Source organism: Staurois parvus, unplaced genomic scaffold, assembly GCF_062004578.1.
Source record: "Staurois parvus isolate SC_StPar_1 unplaced genomic scaffold, SC_StPar_1.0 ptg001098l, whole genome shotgun sequence".
NCBI lineage: Eukaryota > Metazoa > Chordata > Amphibia > Anura > Ranidae > Staurois > Staurois parvus.
The window spans coordinates 382462-399232 of NW_028318894.1; positions in this window are offsets into that span (position 1 = coordinate 382462).

The window sequence follows — 16771 nt, forward strand, 5'->3', positions numbered from 1 at the left end:
CCCTTATATCAGTGGTCAGTGTAGTGGTCCCTTACATTGGTGACCAATGGGAGAAGGACCCCCTTATATCAGTGGTCAGTGTAGTGGTCCCTTACATTGGTGACCAATGGGAGAAGGACCCCCTTATATCAGTGGTCAGTGTAGTGGTCCCTTACATTGGTGACCACTAGGAGAAGAAGCTCCTTATATCAGTGGTCAGTGTAGCGGTCCCTTACATTGGTGACCAATGGAGAAATGGAGGCTCAGGCCGCAGAAATGGAGGCTCAGGTCACAGAAATGGAGGCTCAGGTCGCAGAAATGGAGGCTCAGGCCGCAGAAATGGAGGCTCAGGTCGCAGAAATGGAGGCTCAGGCCGCAGAAATGGAGGCTCAGGCCACACATAAGAAGGCAGAAATGGAGGCTCAGGGCACACATAAGAAGGCAGAAATGGAGGCTCAGGGCACACATAAGAAGGCAGAAATGGAGGCTCAGGGCACAGAGAAAGAAGCTAAAGCCACCCACCAAAAGGCAGAAATTGAAATACGCGGCTGCTCGGCGTCAAGGCCCAGCCGCATTTATGTGTACTGTCAGTGTGAAGAGGTTATAGTGGTTCTAAAGTTTTCTTTGACATTAACGAATTCTGAGGTAAAAAACCTTCTGTGTCCCAGGATCCTCCCCGGCTCCCTGTGGGCGGGGTTACTTGCTCTGCAGGCAGGGGTACTGCTCCTCTCGTGTGCTCACTCATCAATGCCCAGGACCAGGTGGGGGTTAATGTGAAAGTCAATGGTTAGGCAGAACCCCGGCTTACAGATGAGTTGTACACCATGTGCAGCTGTGTAATATACATCCCATGTCACTACACACCTTCCTCATTGTATGTAGCATTAGGAGGGACACACTGAGCCCATGTTCTCTCCACCAGCCCAGCGATACCTCTGCCACCTCACTACCAGTGACAGAATGGGGTCCCCCTGTACACCTAGGATGTATCTCATGTGTTCACTTCACTTCACTCCTTCAGCTCTCCCATACCATGTGGCCAGGTACATGAGATCTCCATACCATGGGTTTGGTCCCAGATACTTCTGGGGAACTGACCACTAGGAGAGAGGCAGAACACCAACCCCCTCACTACCAGTGACAGAATGGGGTCCTGCTGTACACCTAGGACGTATCTCATGTGTTCACTTCACTTCACTCCTTCAGCTCTCCCATACCATGTGGCCAGGTACATGCGATCTCCGTACCATGGATTTGGTCCCAGATACTTCCGGGGAACTGACCACTAGGAGAGAGGCAGAACACCAACCCCCTCACTCCCAGTGACAGAATGGGGTCCCGATATACACCTAGGACGTATCTCATGTGTTCCCTTCACTTTACTCCTTCAGCTCTCCCATACCATGTGGCCAGGTACATGAGATCTCCGTACCATGGGTTTGGTCCCAGATACTTCTGGGGAACTGACCACTAGTAGATAGGCAGAACACCAACCCCCTCACTACCAGTGACAGAATGGGGTCCCCCTGTACACCTAGGACGTATCTCATGTGTTCACTTCACTTTACTCCTTCAGCTCTCCCATACCATGTGGCCAGGTACATGAGATCTCCATACCATGGATTTGGTCCCAGATACTTCTGAGGAACTGACCACTAGGAGATAGGCAGAACACCAACCCCCTCACTACCAGTGACAGAATGGGGTCCTGCTGTGCACCTAGGACATATGTCATGTGTTCACTTTAGTCCTTCAGCTCTCCCATACCATGTGGCCAGGTACATGAGATCTCCGTACCATGGGTTTGGTCCCAGATACTTCTGAGGAACTGACCACTAGGAGAGAGGCAGAACACCAACCCCCTCACTACCAGTGACAGAATGGGGTCCCCCTGTACACCTAGGACGTATCTCATGTGTTCACTTCACTTTACTCCTTCAGCTCTCCTATACCATGTGGCCAGGTACATGAGATCTCCGTACCATGGGTTTGGTCCCAGATACTTCTGGGGAACTGATCACTAGGAGAGAGGCAGAACACCAACCCCCTCACTACCAGTGACAGAATGGGGTCGTGCTGTGCACCTAGGACATATGTCACGTGTTCACTTCACTTTACTCCTTCAGCTCTCCCATACCATGTGGCCAGGTACATGAGATCTCCATACCATGGGTTTGGTCCCAGATACTTCTGGGGAACTGACCACTAGGAGAGAGGCAGAACACCAACCCCCTCACTCCCAGTGACAGAATGGGGTCCTGCTGTGCACCTAGGACATATCTCATGTGTTCACTTCACTTTACTCCTTCAGCTCTCCCATACCATGTGGCCAGGTACATGAGATCTCCATACCATGGGTTTGGTCCCAGATACTTCTGGGGAACTGACCACTAGGAGAGAGGCAGAACACCAACCCCCTCACTACCAGTGACAGAATGGGGTCCCACTGTACACCTAGGACGTATCTCATGTGTTCACTTCACTTTACTCCTTCAGCTCTCCCATACCATGTGGCCAGGTACATGAGATCTCCGTACCATGGATTTGGTCCCAGATACTTCTGGGGAACCGACCATTAGGAGAGAGGCAGAACACCAACCCCCTCACTCCCAGTGACAGAATGGGGTCCTGCTGTGCACCTAGGACGTATCTCATGTGTTCACTTCACTTTACTCCTTCAGCTCTCCCATACCATGTGGCCAGGTACATGAGATCTCCGTACCATGGGTTTTGTCCCAGATACTTCCGGGGAACTGACCACTAGGAGAGAGGCAGAACACCAACCCCCTCACTACCAGTGACAGAATGGGGTTCTGCTGTACACCTAGGACGTATCTCATGTGTTCACTTCACTTTACTCCTTCAGCTCTCCTATACCATGTGGCCAGGTACATGAGATCTCCGTACCATGGGTTTGGTCCAAGATACTTCTGGGGAACTGACCACTAGGAGATAGGCAGAACACCAACCCCCTCACTACCAGTGACATAATGGGGTCCTGCTGTGCACCTAGGACATATCTCATGTGTTCACTTTACTCCTTCAGCTCTCCCATACCATGTGGCCAGGTACATGCGATCTCCGTACCATGGATTTGGTCCCAGATACTTCCGGGGAACTGACCACTAGGAGATAGGCAGAACACCAACCCCCTCACTCCCAATGACAGAATGGGGTCCCGATGTACACCTAGGACATATCTCATGTGTTCCCTTCACTTTACTCCTTCAGCTCTCCCATACCATGTGGCCAGGTACATGAGATCTCCTTACCATGGGTTTGGTCCCAGATACTTCCGGGGAACTGACCACTAGGAGAGAGGCAGAACACCAACCCCCTCACTACCAGTGACAGAATGGGGTTCTGCTGTACACCTAGGACGTATCTCATGTGTTCACTTCACTTCACTCCTTCAGCTCTCCCATACCATGTGGCCAGGTACATGAGATCTCCGTACCATGGGTTTGGTCCCAGATACTTCTGAGGAACTGACCACTAGGAGAGAGGCAGAACACCAACCCCCTCACTACCAGTGACAGAATGGGGTCCCCCTGTACACCTAGGACGTATCTCATGTGTTCACTTCACTTTACTCCTTCAGCTCTACCATACCATGTGACCAGGTACATGAGATCTCCATACCATGGGTTTGGTTCCAGATACTTCTGAGGAACTGACCACTAGGAGATAGGCAGAACACCAACCCCCTCACTACCAGTGACAGAATGGGGTCCTGCTGTGCACCTAGGACATATGTCATGTGTTCACTTTAGTCCTTCAGCTCTCCCATACCATGTGGCCAGGTACATGAGATCTCCATACCATGGGTTTGGTCCCAGATACTTCTGGGGAACTGATCACTAGGAGATAGGCAGAACACCAACCCCCTCACTACCAGTGACAGAATGGGGTCGTGCTGTGCACCTAGGACATATGTCACGTGTTCACTTCACTTTACTCCTTCAGCTCTCCCATACCATGTGGCCAGGTACATGAGATCTCCATACCATGGGTTTGGTCCCAGAAACTTCCGGGGAACTGACCACTAGGAGAGAGGCAGAACACCAACCCCCTCACTCCCAGTGACAGAATGGGGTCCTGCTGTGCACCTAGGACATATCTCATGTGTTCACTTCACTTTACTCCTTCAGCTCTCCCATACCATGTGGCCAGGTACATGAGATCTCCATACCATGGGTTTGGTCCCAGATACTTCTGGGGAACTGACCACTAGGAGAGAGGCAGAACACCAACCCCCTCACTACCAGTGACAGAATGGGGTCCCACTGTACACCTAGGACGTATCTCATGTGTTCACTTCACTTTACTCCTTCAGCTCTCCCATACCATGTGGCCAGGTACATGAGATCTCCGTACCATGGGTTTGGTCCAAGATACTTCTGGGGAACTGACCACTAGGAGAGAGGCAGAACACCAACCCCCTCACTACCAGTGACAGAATGGGGTCCTGCTGTGCACCTAGGACGTATCTCATGTGTTCACTTCACTTTACTCCTTCAGCTCTCCCATACCATGTGGCCAGGTACATGAGATCTCTGTACCATGGGTTTGGTCCAAGATACTTCTGGGGAACTGACCACTAGGAGAGAGGCAGAACACCAACCCCCTCACTACCAGTGACAGAATGGGGTCCTGCTGTGCACCTAGGACGTATCTCATGTGTTCACTTCACTTTACTCCTTCAGCTCTCCCATACCATGTGGCCAGGTACATGAGATCTCCGTACCATGGGTTTGGTCCCAGATACTTCTGGGGAACTGACCACTAGGAGATAGGCAGAACACCAACCCCCTCACTACCAGTGACAGAATGGGGTCCTGCTGTACACCTAGGACGTATCTCATGTGTTCACTTCACTTCACTCCTTCAGCTCTCCCATACCATGTGGCCAGGTACATGAGATCTCCATACCATGGGTTTGGTCCCAGATACTTCTGAGGAACTGACCACTAGGAGAGAGGCAGAACACCAACCCCCTCACTCCCAATGACAGAATGGGGTCCCACTGTACACCTAGGACGTATCTCATGTGTTCACTTCACTTCACTCCTTCAGCTCTCCCATACCATGTGGTCAGGTACATGAGATCCCTGTACCATGGGTTTGGTCCCAGATACTTCTGGGGAACTGACCACTAGGAGAGAGGCAGAACACCAACCCCCTCACTACCAGTGACAGAATGGGGTCCCACTGTACACCTAGGACGTATCTCATGTGTTCACTTCACTTTACTCCTTCAGCTCTCCCATACCATGTGGCCAGGTACATGAGATCTCCGTACCATGGGTTTGGTCCCAGATACTTCTGGGGAACTGACCACTAGGAGAGAGGCAGAACACCAACTCCCTCACTACCAGTGACAGAATGGGGTCCTGCTGTGCACCTAGGACGTATCTCATGTGTTCACTTCACTTTACTCCTTCAGCTCTCCCATACCATGTGGCCAGGTACATGAGATCTCTGTACCATGGGTTTGGTCCAAGATACTTCTGGGGAACTGACCACTAGGAGAGAGGCAGAACACCAACCCCCTCACTACCAGTGACAGAATGGGGTCCTGCTGTGCACCTAGGACGTATCTCATGTGTTCACTTCACTTTACTCCTTCAGCTCTCCCATACCATGTGGCCAGGTACATGAGATCTCCGTACCATGGGTTTGGTCCCAGATACTTCTGGGGAACTGACCACTAGGAGATAGGCAGAACACCAACCCCCTCACTACCAGTGACAGAATGGGGTCCTGCTGTACACCTAGGACGTATCTCATGTGTTCACTTCACTTCACTCCTTCAGCTCTCCCATACCATGTGGCCAGGTACATGAGATCTCCATACCATGGGTTTGGTCCCAGATACTTCTGAGGAACTGACCACTAGGAGAGAGGCAGAACACCAACCCCCTCACTCCCAGTGACAGAATGGGGTCCCACTGTACACCTAGGACGTATCTCATGTGTTCACTTCACTTCACTCCTTCAGCTTTCCCATACCATGTGGTCAGGTACATGAGATCCCTGTACCATGGGTTTGGTCCCAGATACTTCTGGGGAACTGACCACTAGGAGATAGGCAGAACACCAACCCCCTCACTCCCAGTGACAGAATGGGGTCCTGCTTTACACCTAGGACATATGTCATGTGTTCACTTCACTTTACTCCTTCAGCTCTCCCATACCATGTGGCCAGGTACTTGATATCTCCATACCATGAGTTTGGTCCCAGATACTTCCGGGGAACTGACCACTAGGAGAGAGGCAGAACACCAACCCCCTCACTACCAGAGAACCACCTCTGCCAGATATGATGCTTATTGACCAGCTACTATACTATATGTTCCCTTGTTCTCCCTTTTCCTTGCCTACCAATCTGCATGCTTGGATAAGGGTCTGGTATGTATTTGGGGGGAGACCCTTTTCTGTTTTTTAATTTTGGCATGGGGTTCCTCTCAAAATCCATACCAGATCCAATGGGCTTGGTAAGGATTGGGGGGACCTCTATGCTGTTTTTTTATTATTTATTTTTTTAAACCGGCACTTGTTTTGTTTACATTCTGTTGACAGCGGGGAATCCCTCTGGCAGGATGCAGCGGTCGCCTGCTTCTTAACAACCTACTTCCTAATGTATCTGAAAATGTTGTTAGAAATTTTTTGGATTCAGTCAGATTCATTACTATGTCTATTCGGATAGATGTACGCTGCCACCTCCTCTTCACTCCCTCTCTCTGTTGGGGTCCCTCAAGGTTCTGTCCTTGGACCCCTTCTCTTCTCCATCTATACCTCCTCCCTTGGTCACTTGATAACCTCCCAAGGCTTCAACTACCACCTCTATGCTGATGACACACAAATCTATCTTTCTACCCCTCACCTCACCCTCTCAGTCTCCTCCTCACCTCACCCCTTCAGTCTCCTCCTCACCCCTTCAGTCTCCTCCTCACCTCACCCCCTCAGTCTCCTCCTCACCTCACCCCTTCAGTCTCCTCCTCACCTCACCCCTTCAGTCTCCTCCTCACCTCACCCCTTCAGTCTCCTCTCACATTAATAACCTACTAAGTGACATATCGGCATGGATGTCACTCCACTTCCTCAAACCCGGGCCCCCTCCCCCGACTTCTCCATCAAGATCAATAACACAACCATCAGTCCCTCCCCTCATGCCAGGGTACTAGGTGTAATCCTAGACTCCCATCTGTCCTTTCAGCCCCAGGTCCAGTCGATGACAAACTCATGTAGACTTCACCTCCACAACATCTCCAAGATATGCCCATTCCTAACCTCAGAAACCACTAAGCAACTTATTCACTCCCTTGTTATATCTCACCTTGACTATTGTAACTCCCTCCTCATTGGCCGAACTCATCTCAGGCTATCCCCTCTTCAGTCTATCATGAATGCTGCTGCCAGACTCATCCACCTTACTAACCATTCTGTATCTGCCACCCCTCTCTGCCAATCCCTCCACTGACCTCCACTCAGTGTCCTCCATCCCTCTCTGCCAATCCCTCCACTGGCCTCCACTCAGTGTCCTCCACCCCTCTCTGCCAATCCCTCCACTGGCCTCCACTCAGTGTCCTCCACTCCTCTCTGCCAATCCCTCCACTGGCCTCCAATTGCCCAATGGATAAAATTCAAAACACTAACACTGATGTACAGTTGTGTTCAAAATGCTAGCAGTCAGACATCACTAACTGGATCAATCACTGTTTTTGGTAGAAATGATATTTCTACATGGCAGATAATTTCCTAGCAGGTGTAGTAGAGTAATAGAAATCCAACAGACCCAACAGTCATGACATGCATGCTGCTGATTCTGTGTCATTGAATCACTCATTGAAAGGGGCGTGTTCACAATAATAGCAGTGTGGAGTTCTATTAGTGAGGTCATTCATTCTTTGATAAACAGGTGGCAATTATTGCCCTTATTTAAGGAAGGAAGGCAGCAAATGTTGGACATGCTGGTTACAGTGCATTTCTCTCTGAAATTCTGAGGAAAATGGGTCGTTCCAGACATTGTTCAGAAGAACAGCGTACCTTGATTAAAAAGTTGATTGGAGAGGAAAACATATAAAGAAGTGCAGAAAATGATTGGCTGCTCAGCTAAAATGATGGCAAATGCTTTAAAATGGCAACCAAAACCTGAAAGACGTGGAAGAAAGCGAAAAACTAGCATTGGAATGGATAGAAGAATAGCCAAAATGGGGCGGACTCAGCCAACAATCAGCTCCAGGAAGATGAAAGAAGGTGTGACGTTCCCTGTGAGGACTGTTACAATTAGAAGACGCCTATGTGAAGCCAAGCTATCTGCAAAAAGTCCCCGCAAAGTCCCACTGTTGGGAAAAAGACGTGCTGAAGAGGTTACAATCTGCCAAAGAGCACATTGACTGGCCTAAAGAGAAATGGCGCAACATTTTGTGGGCTGATGGAAGTAAGATTGTTCTTTTTGGGTTTAGTGGGCGGAGACAGTTTGTCAGACGACCCCCAAACACTGAATTCAAGCCTCAGTACACTGTGAAGACAGTGAAGCATGGTGGTGCAAGCATCATGATATGGGGATGTTTCTCATACTACGGTGTTGGGCCTATTTATCGCATACCAGGGATCATGGATCAGTTTGAATACATCAGAATACTTGAAGAGGTCATGCTGCCTTATGCTGAAGAGGAAATGCCCTTGAAATGGGTGTCCCAACAAGACAACGACCCCAAACACACCAGTAAATGGGCAACATCTTGGTTCCAGACCAACAAGATGGACGTTATGGAGTGGCCAGCCCAATCCCCGGATCTTCATCCAATAGAAAACTTGTGGGGTGACATCAAAAATGCCGTTTCTGAGGTAAAACCAAGAAATAGAGAAGAACTGTGGAATGTGGTCCAATCATCCTGGGCTGGAATACCTGATCACAGGGACCAGAAGTTGGGTGACTCCATGCAACACAGATGTACAGCAGTTCTCAGAAACAGTGCGACTACAACCAAATATTCATGAAGTCATTCAAAGGAAAGCAAAATCTTCAAACATTTCTCAGTTTATATAGTGAATGTTTGAGTTTGTAAAGAAGAATACAAACACTGCGATTTATTTGAACCGTCTAATATTCACTTTTCTTCCATTTTTTTAGAGGAACAACACAAATTTGATGTATTTTTCTTCATGTTGTGATTTGGAATAGAATGTGTTGTGTTCCCAATGCATTTGTGTGGATGGAAATAAAAGTATTAGAAGGATTTTCAGCTTTATTCACTTTATTCAACACACTGCTATTATTTTGAACACAACTGTATATGGAGAGGATGATCAATACATGGAGAAATCAATCTATTCTATCATAGAAGGGAATCAATAGATCAATAAATGACATCAACCAATCAATAGGATCCATTTCATGGGATAGATTTATCATTCTGTGCACTGTATATGTTGGAGGATCAAACCGTGATCACTGGATATTGGAAACATTCCTATTGATCTGATGATTGCTGGCATGGATTCCTGATTGATTATTGCTGGGAATAAAGTCCAATAAACACGCAGATTTGATGGGATTATTGATAGAAAAATCTCTTCATATTCCATGGAATAAATATGTGTAGAATAGTTTGGATTTGATGGAATAAATCTCTATAAAAAGACTTTGTGGGGTTTGTTGGTTCTTTTCTATAACTCTCTAGGTCTGGATTTCAGGAAGAAGAAACAATTCCTCCAATTTCTAGTGGATGGTGAGGAGGGGAGAGATTTGGGTGAGTTTTGTACATACAGGAGGTAATAGAGAGAATCCGGCTAGTAATTGATGAGAGGAGATTTCACTGGAGAGTTCCATTGGTGAGAATTCAGGGCTGGGGGCACTGCTGGGGCCTGGAGGGTTCTGATTGGACAACCAGTACATGTGTCATATAAATCTGGGGGGTGTGCACTGCTGGGGCCTGGAGGGTTCTGATTGGACCACCAGTACATGTGTCATATTAATATGGGGATGTGTACTGCTGGGGCCTGGAGGGTTCTGATTGGACCACCAGTACACATGTATTAATCTGGGGGTGTGCACTGCTGGGGCCTGGAGGGTTCTGATTGGGCCACCAGTACACACATATTAATCTGGGGGTGTGCACTGCTGGAGCCAGGAGGGTTCTGATTGGACCACCAGTACATGTGCTGTAATAATCTGGGGGTGTGCACTGCTGGGGCCTGGAGGGTTCTGATTGGACCACCAGTACACATGTCATATTAATCTGGGGGTGTGCACTGCTGGGGCCTGGAGGGTTCTGATTGGACCACCAGTACACATGTATTAATCTGTGTGTGTGAACTGATGGGGCCTGGAGGGTTCTGATTGGACCACCAGTACATGTGCCATATAAATTTGGGGGTGTGCATAAATCTCTCACCTTCGGCCTAAATTCATTGCCAATCTGTATACAATTGCACTGTGTGTTGGCAGATTGCATGGAGATTGTAAAGTAGCAGATCTGCCAGACAGAGATCTGTGTGTGTGTGGTGACCCAGCAGATCAGTCTGCGGACAAACTGTTGGCTGGTGGCAAGCTACCGTTTGTGGTGTGTCTGGTGTGGGGGGGTGTGGACAGTGGAAGAGTGATTAACATCGGGGTTCTGGCTTGTAGGGTAGCTGGAGGAATCCTGGAAGGGTGTGCCGATTGCTAGACTGCTCCCCAACCCTTAGAGTGCACAAGATTGTATGTAAGATTCATATCTGCCCTTGTGGGGTCAGCCAGCTGGATTGGAGTGGAGTCACCCTCTAGTGGTGACCAGGGGTAGTGCGGGCTGTGAAAGCGTATCATGGCCAGTCTTATATGCTCAGAGTCCCCCTCACTCCCTCTGTACCCCAGTCACACATGTGCACGCCTCGGTTATCTAGTCACTGTGGGCGTGTTTTTATCCTTGACACACCCTCAAACTGATGGCCTGGTGGGGCTTACCCAGTCCTCTAAGGGGCACTCTCCATTTGAGTTACTCTATGGGAATCATCCTCGGGAGCTCCTAGACATAGCCAAGGAAACCTGGGAGGGGGAGCAGGCACCCCACAAAAGTGTCAATGAGCATATCGCTCATATGCAGGACAGGATTACAGCGATCACATCTATTGTAGAAGAACACGAAGTTCACACCCAGGAAGCCCAACAAAGAATATACAATGGGGTTTTCTCATCTGGTGACCGGGTCCTGGTGTTGGTCCCCACTGTTGAAAGCAAGTTCCTGGCTAAGTAAAAGGCTCCTTTGAAGTGGTTAAAATAGTTGGGGAATTACAAAGTATATCAACCGGATAATAGAAAGCCTGAGCAGATATACCATGTACACCTGTAAGCCCCTGGAAGGGTAGGGTGGCACTGACTGTGGGGTCTGCCCCTGGAACTCCTGGGAGTACGGAGTCCCCTCTAGTCCCTGAAGTCACAATTCCAGACAGACTGTCTCATTCCCAAAAGCAGGGAGCTAGAGAGTTCCTGATAAGGAGCAGAGACACATTTTCAGAGTTACCTGGTATGACTTCAGTGGTTTAGGATGATATTATTACTGAACCTGGAGTCCGTGACAAACTCAAATCATACTGATTCCTGAAGCTAGGAGAAAGGACATCAGTTACAAAGTCAAGAGGATGCTGGAGCTAGACATCATTGAGGGGTCTAATAGTGACTGGTCTGGTCCTATCATTTTAGTCCCAAAACCAGACGGTACTTTGAGGTTCTGTAATGACTTCAGAAAGCTTAATTCAGTGACACAATTTACCACATACCCTATCCTCAGGGTAGATGAACTCAGGGACAGGCTTGGGAAGGCCCGTTTCCTGACCACTATGGACTTGACAAAAGCATACTGGCAAATCCTCCTGACTGAAAGTGTCAGTGAAAAGATTGCATTTGTGACCTCCTCAGGGTTCGTATAATATAAAGAAATGCCTTTTGGTTTACAAAATGCCCCGTCAACACTTCAGAGGGCTATGGACAGGACCCTAGGACCTCCTCAACAGTATGGAGCAGTCTATCTGGATGACATAGTGATACATAGCACTGAATGGGAATCTCGCTTGCCCCTTGTCCAGGTGGTCTTGGATTCTCTCTTCAAGGAAGGTTTTATGGCAAATGCCGTATATTTGGGCTACACTATTGGACAAGGAGTCATAAAACAAAATAGATGCCATCCAAGAATGGCCATGTCCTGCAAACAAAAAAACATATCTGAACCTTCCTTGGTATTGCGGGGTACTATAGGAGGTCTGTCCAAAATTTAGCAACTCTATCAGCTCCACTGGCTGACCTTACACAAGGGAAAGACTTGGTAATGGTAAAATGGTACCCATTGGCAGAAGAGTCTTCCCAAGTCCTGAAGAGGGCCCCCTTGTGCACACCCAGTACTGTACATCCCTGATTTTTCCAAGGATTTATGTGGTTTAAATGGATGCATCTGATGTTGGTATTGGGGCAATGTTGTCACAGGTACACAATGGGGAAGAACACTGTCAGGGCTCCAGGGTGTGACCAGAGGTATGTGACTGACGCAGGGAAACGCAGGCTTCAGATATGTTATAAACAATACGATTTATTAACACTAACAATACATAAACGCAGTGCAATACTAAAACATAACACAGTGCAAACAAACCAAACCACCCACAGATAACAGTACATACAATGCAAGCGTCGTCAGGCAGGCCGGGTCAATAACAATCGGGCAGGTAGGTACAGGAGGAGCAGGCAGAGAGTAGTCAGGTCTCGAGCCGGGTACAGCAACTAACAGGCAGGTAGATACAGGGGGTCAGGCAGAGAATGGTCGGGGTCACAAGCCAGGGATCAGAACAGGAGGTCAGCAGAGGTCAGGATCAAACAGGGTCAGCAACAAGACAGGAACAGGAACAGGAATGCAGGAACAAGATACAGGGCCCAGGAAAAACACACACCAAGGCAAAGACTGCAGGTCTGGCCATCACTTAAATACACCTGCCTAAGCAGTTTCAGGTGTTTGGCTGGCTGCAGGGTTGAGTCTCTGATTGCTGGGAGCACCCGCTGGCCAGCCCTGGTACTGCAGTCCACAAGGCAGGTGAGTCCCACCATTACTGGCAAGTCCATTCCTAACAGTACCCCCCCCTCAAGGAGCGGCCTCAGGACGCTCCAAACAGTCCTAGCTGGGGAAAATGTTCCACCGCCCGGGTCTGGTAACTGGCGGGATATCAAAGACTGGCACATCGGGCAGGACTCCGGGCAGCGGCACACCGGGCAGAGGCACATCGAGCAGGACTCCGGGCAGCGGCACATCGGGCAGGACTCCGGGCAGCGGCACATCGGGCAGTGGCACATCAGACAGGACTCCGGGCAGCGGCACATCGGGCAGCGGCACATCGGGCAGGACTCCGGGCAGCGGCACATCGGGCAGGACTCCGGGCAGCGGCACATCGGGCAGGACTCCGGGCAGCGGCACATCGGGCAGGACTCCGGGCAGCGGCACATCGGGCAGGACTCCGGGCAGCGGCACATCGGGCAGGACTCCGGGCAGCGGCACATCGGGCAGGACTCCGGGCAGCGGCACATCGGGCAGGACTCCAGGCAGCGGCACATCGGGCAGGACTCCAGGCAGCGGCACACCAGGCAGAGGCACATCGGGCAGGACTCTGGGCTGGACTCCGGGCAGAGGCACATCGGGCAGGACTCCGGGCAGCGGCACATCGGGCAGGACTCCGGGCAGCGGCACATCGGATCACCAGGCGGAGCAGCAGGCACCGGGCCACCAGGCGGGGCGACAGGCACCAGGCCCCCAGGCGGGGCAACAGGCATCGGGCCCCCAGGCGGAGCGGCGGGCGCCGGACCTCCAGGCGGAGCGACAGGTCTCGGGCCCCCAGGCGTAGCGGCGGGCGCCGGACCCCCAGGCGGAGCGACAGGTCTCGGGCCCCCAGGCGGAGCGGCGGGCGCCGGACCCCCAGGCATCAGGTCATTTGGCTTGACAGCGGGCACCGCGTCATCTGGCAAGGCAGTGGGCACCAAGTCACCAGGCACGACAGTGGGCTCTGAGTCAATTGGCACAACAGCGGGCACCGGGTCATCAGGTACCGGATCGTCTGACTCAACAGCAGGCACCGGGTCATCTGGCGCTGGATAGTCTGGCTCGACAGCGGGCATCGGATCACCAGGCATGACCGCGGGCACTGGGTCATCAGGCATTGGATTGTCTGGCTCGACAGCGGGCATCGGGTCACCAGTTATGACAGCGGGCACTGGGTCACCAGGCATCAGGTCATTTGGCTCGCCAGCGGGCACCGCGTCATCTGGCAAGGCAGTGGGCACCGAGTCACCAGGCACGACAGTGGGCTCTGAGTCAATTGGCACGACAGCGGGCACCGGGTCATCAGGTACCGGATCGTCTGGCTCGACAGCGGGCATAGGGTCATCTGGTGCTGGATCGTCTGGCTCGACAGCGGGCATCGGTCACCAGGCATGACAGCAGGCACTGGGTCATCAGGCATTGGATCGTCTGGCTCGACAGCGGGCATCGGGTCCTTAGGTACCGGATCGTCTGGATCGACAGCGGGCACCGGGTCATCTGGCGTTGGATCGTCTGGCCCAACAGCGGGCATCGGGTCACCAGGCATGACAGCAGGCACTGGGTCATCAGGTACCGGATCGTCTGGATCGACAGCGGGCACCGGGTCATCTGGCGCTGGATCATCTGGCTCGACAGCAGGCATCGGGTCACCAGGTATGACCGCGGGCACTGGGTCATCAGGCATTGGATCGTCTGGCTCGACAGCAGGCATCGGGTCACCAGGTATGACCGCGGGCACTGGGTCATCAGGCATTGGATCGTCTGGCTCGACAGCGGGCCCTGGGTCATCAGGTGTGATAGGATCATCAGGCTGGATCAGTTCATCAGGCTGGGTACAGACATCAGGCTGGGTACAGACATCAGGCTGGGTACAGACATCAGGCTGAAGTGCGGGTGCCGAGGCACCAGGCTGAACCACGGAAGGCAGGTTCTCAGACGGCAGGCTCACCGGTTTGGATACTGGCAGGATGGTATTGGTTGGAAAGAATTTCTGCTTTTTTCTGGTTTTAACTACTGGAGCACTGCAAGTAAACGCAGGTCTGCAAACGGATGGAGCAGCTGAGGACAGAGAAGAGCTGGAAGATGGAACAGAGGAGGGAGCAGTTGCTACAGAGGACTTCTTTACAGGGTTAAAGAAAGGATAGGTGCAGCTAGTGGGAGCAGAGGACTGGTATGTGGTAGTTAGAGTATACTGGGCAGTCACTGGGGGTGCTGTCGGGGATGCAGGAAGAGTGCCTTGAGTGGAGGAATGATGTTGTAAGCTGACTGAGGCTGGGTGCAACAAGTCTGTCCATGTCTGCAGTATGGGTTGAACAAAGCTCAGCTTACACAAAGCCTGTCTGACCAAAGACTGCACTGCGTTTATACAATCTCTTAGTACCTGTGGTGAACATGTGGAATAACGCTCCAGAAAGTAACCCACATCATCCTCTAATAACCACACCAGGGACTCTACCTGGTCTGCACTAAATGGTGGCAAAAATTCATCCCTGCATTCGGGGGTACCAGATGAAACCAACTCAACACAAACCTGAATCAATGGCTGCACCATAGAGAACTCTGTGCCCTGATCTACTAGAACATGAGCGATCCGTATACATTCTAGCAGTTCATCCCGGGGATACTCCTTCAGAGTCTGATAAGCATACTCTCTGTCATCACACACTAGCAGATATAAATACTCAACCTCATCAAGATCCATCCTTCCCAGCAACAAGCCAAGATGGCTTCCCTGTGCAGCCACTTCTGGTCAGGATTGGCCTTGGTGTAATGTCAGGGCTCCAGGGTATGACCAGAGGTATGTGAACTGACGCAGGGAAACGCAGACTTCAGATAAGTTATAAACAATATAATTTATTAACACTAACAATACAAAATGCAGTGCAATACTAAAACATAACACAGTGCAAACAAACCAAACCACCCACAGATAACAGTACATACAATGCAAGCGTCGTCAGGCAGGCCGGGTCAATAACAAACGGGCAGGTAGGTACAGGAGGAGCAGGCAGAGAGTAGTCAGGTCACGAGCCGGGTACAGCAACTAATGGGCAGGTAGGTACAGGGCATCAGGCAGAGAATGGTCGGGGTCACAAGCCAGGGATCAGAACAGGTCGGCAACAAGACAGGAACAGGAATGTAGGAGCAAGATACAGGGCCCAGGAAAAACACACACCAAGGCGGAGACTGCAGGTCTGGCCATCACTTAAATACACCTGCCTAAGCAGTTTCAGGTGTTTGGCTGGCTGCAGGGTTGAGTCTCTGATTGCTGGGAGCACCCGCTGGCCAGCCCTGGTACTGCAGTCCACAAGGCAGGTGAGTCCCACCATTACTGGCAAGTCCATTCCTAACAAACACCCTGTAGTGTGCCTGAGCAGAAAACAAACGTAATGAACATGGAAAGAAATATGCAGTAATTGACAGGAAATGTTCAGTCATAAAGTGGGCCTTGGATGCTCTAAGATACTATTTGTTAGGGTGAGTTTGACCTGATAGCTGACCATGATCCCCTCAATGGGTGGCCCAAAAGAAGAAGACAAATAGACGGGTGAACTGGTGGTTTTTGGCTCCTCAAGATTATTCCTTCATGGTAAAACACAGACCAGGGGCTAAGATGGGAAATGTAGATGCCCGGTCCCGGGTTCACTCCTGTTGGGCCACAGCTGTCCCAACCCTGGGGATGAAACAAGGGGGGATATATAGCAGAGTGTCTCAGAGGGAGCTGGGAAAAT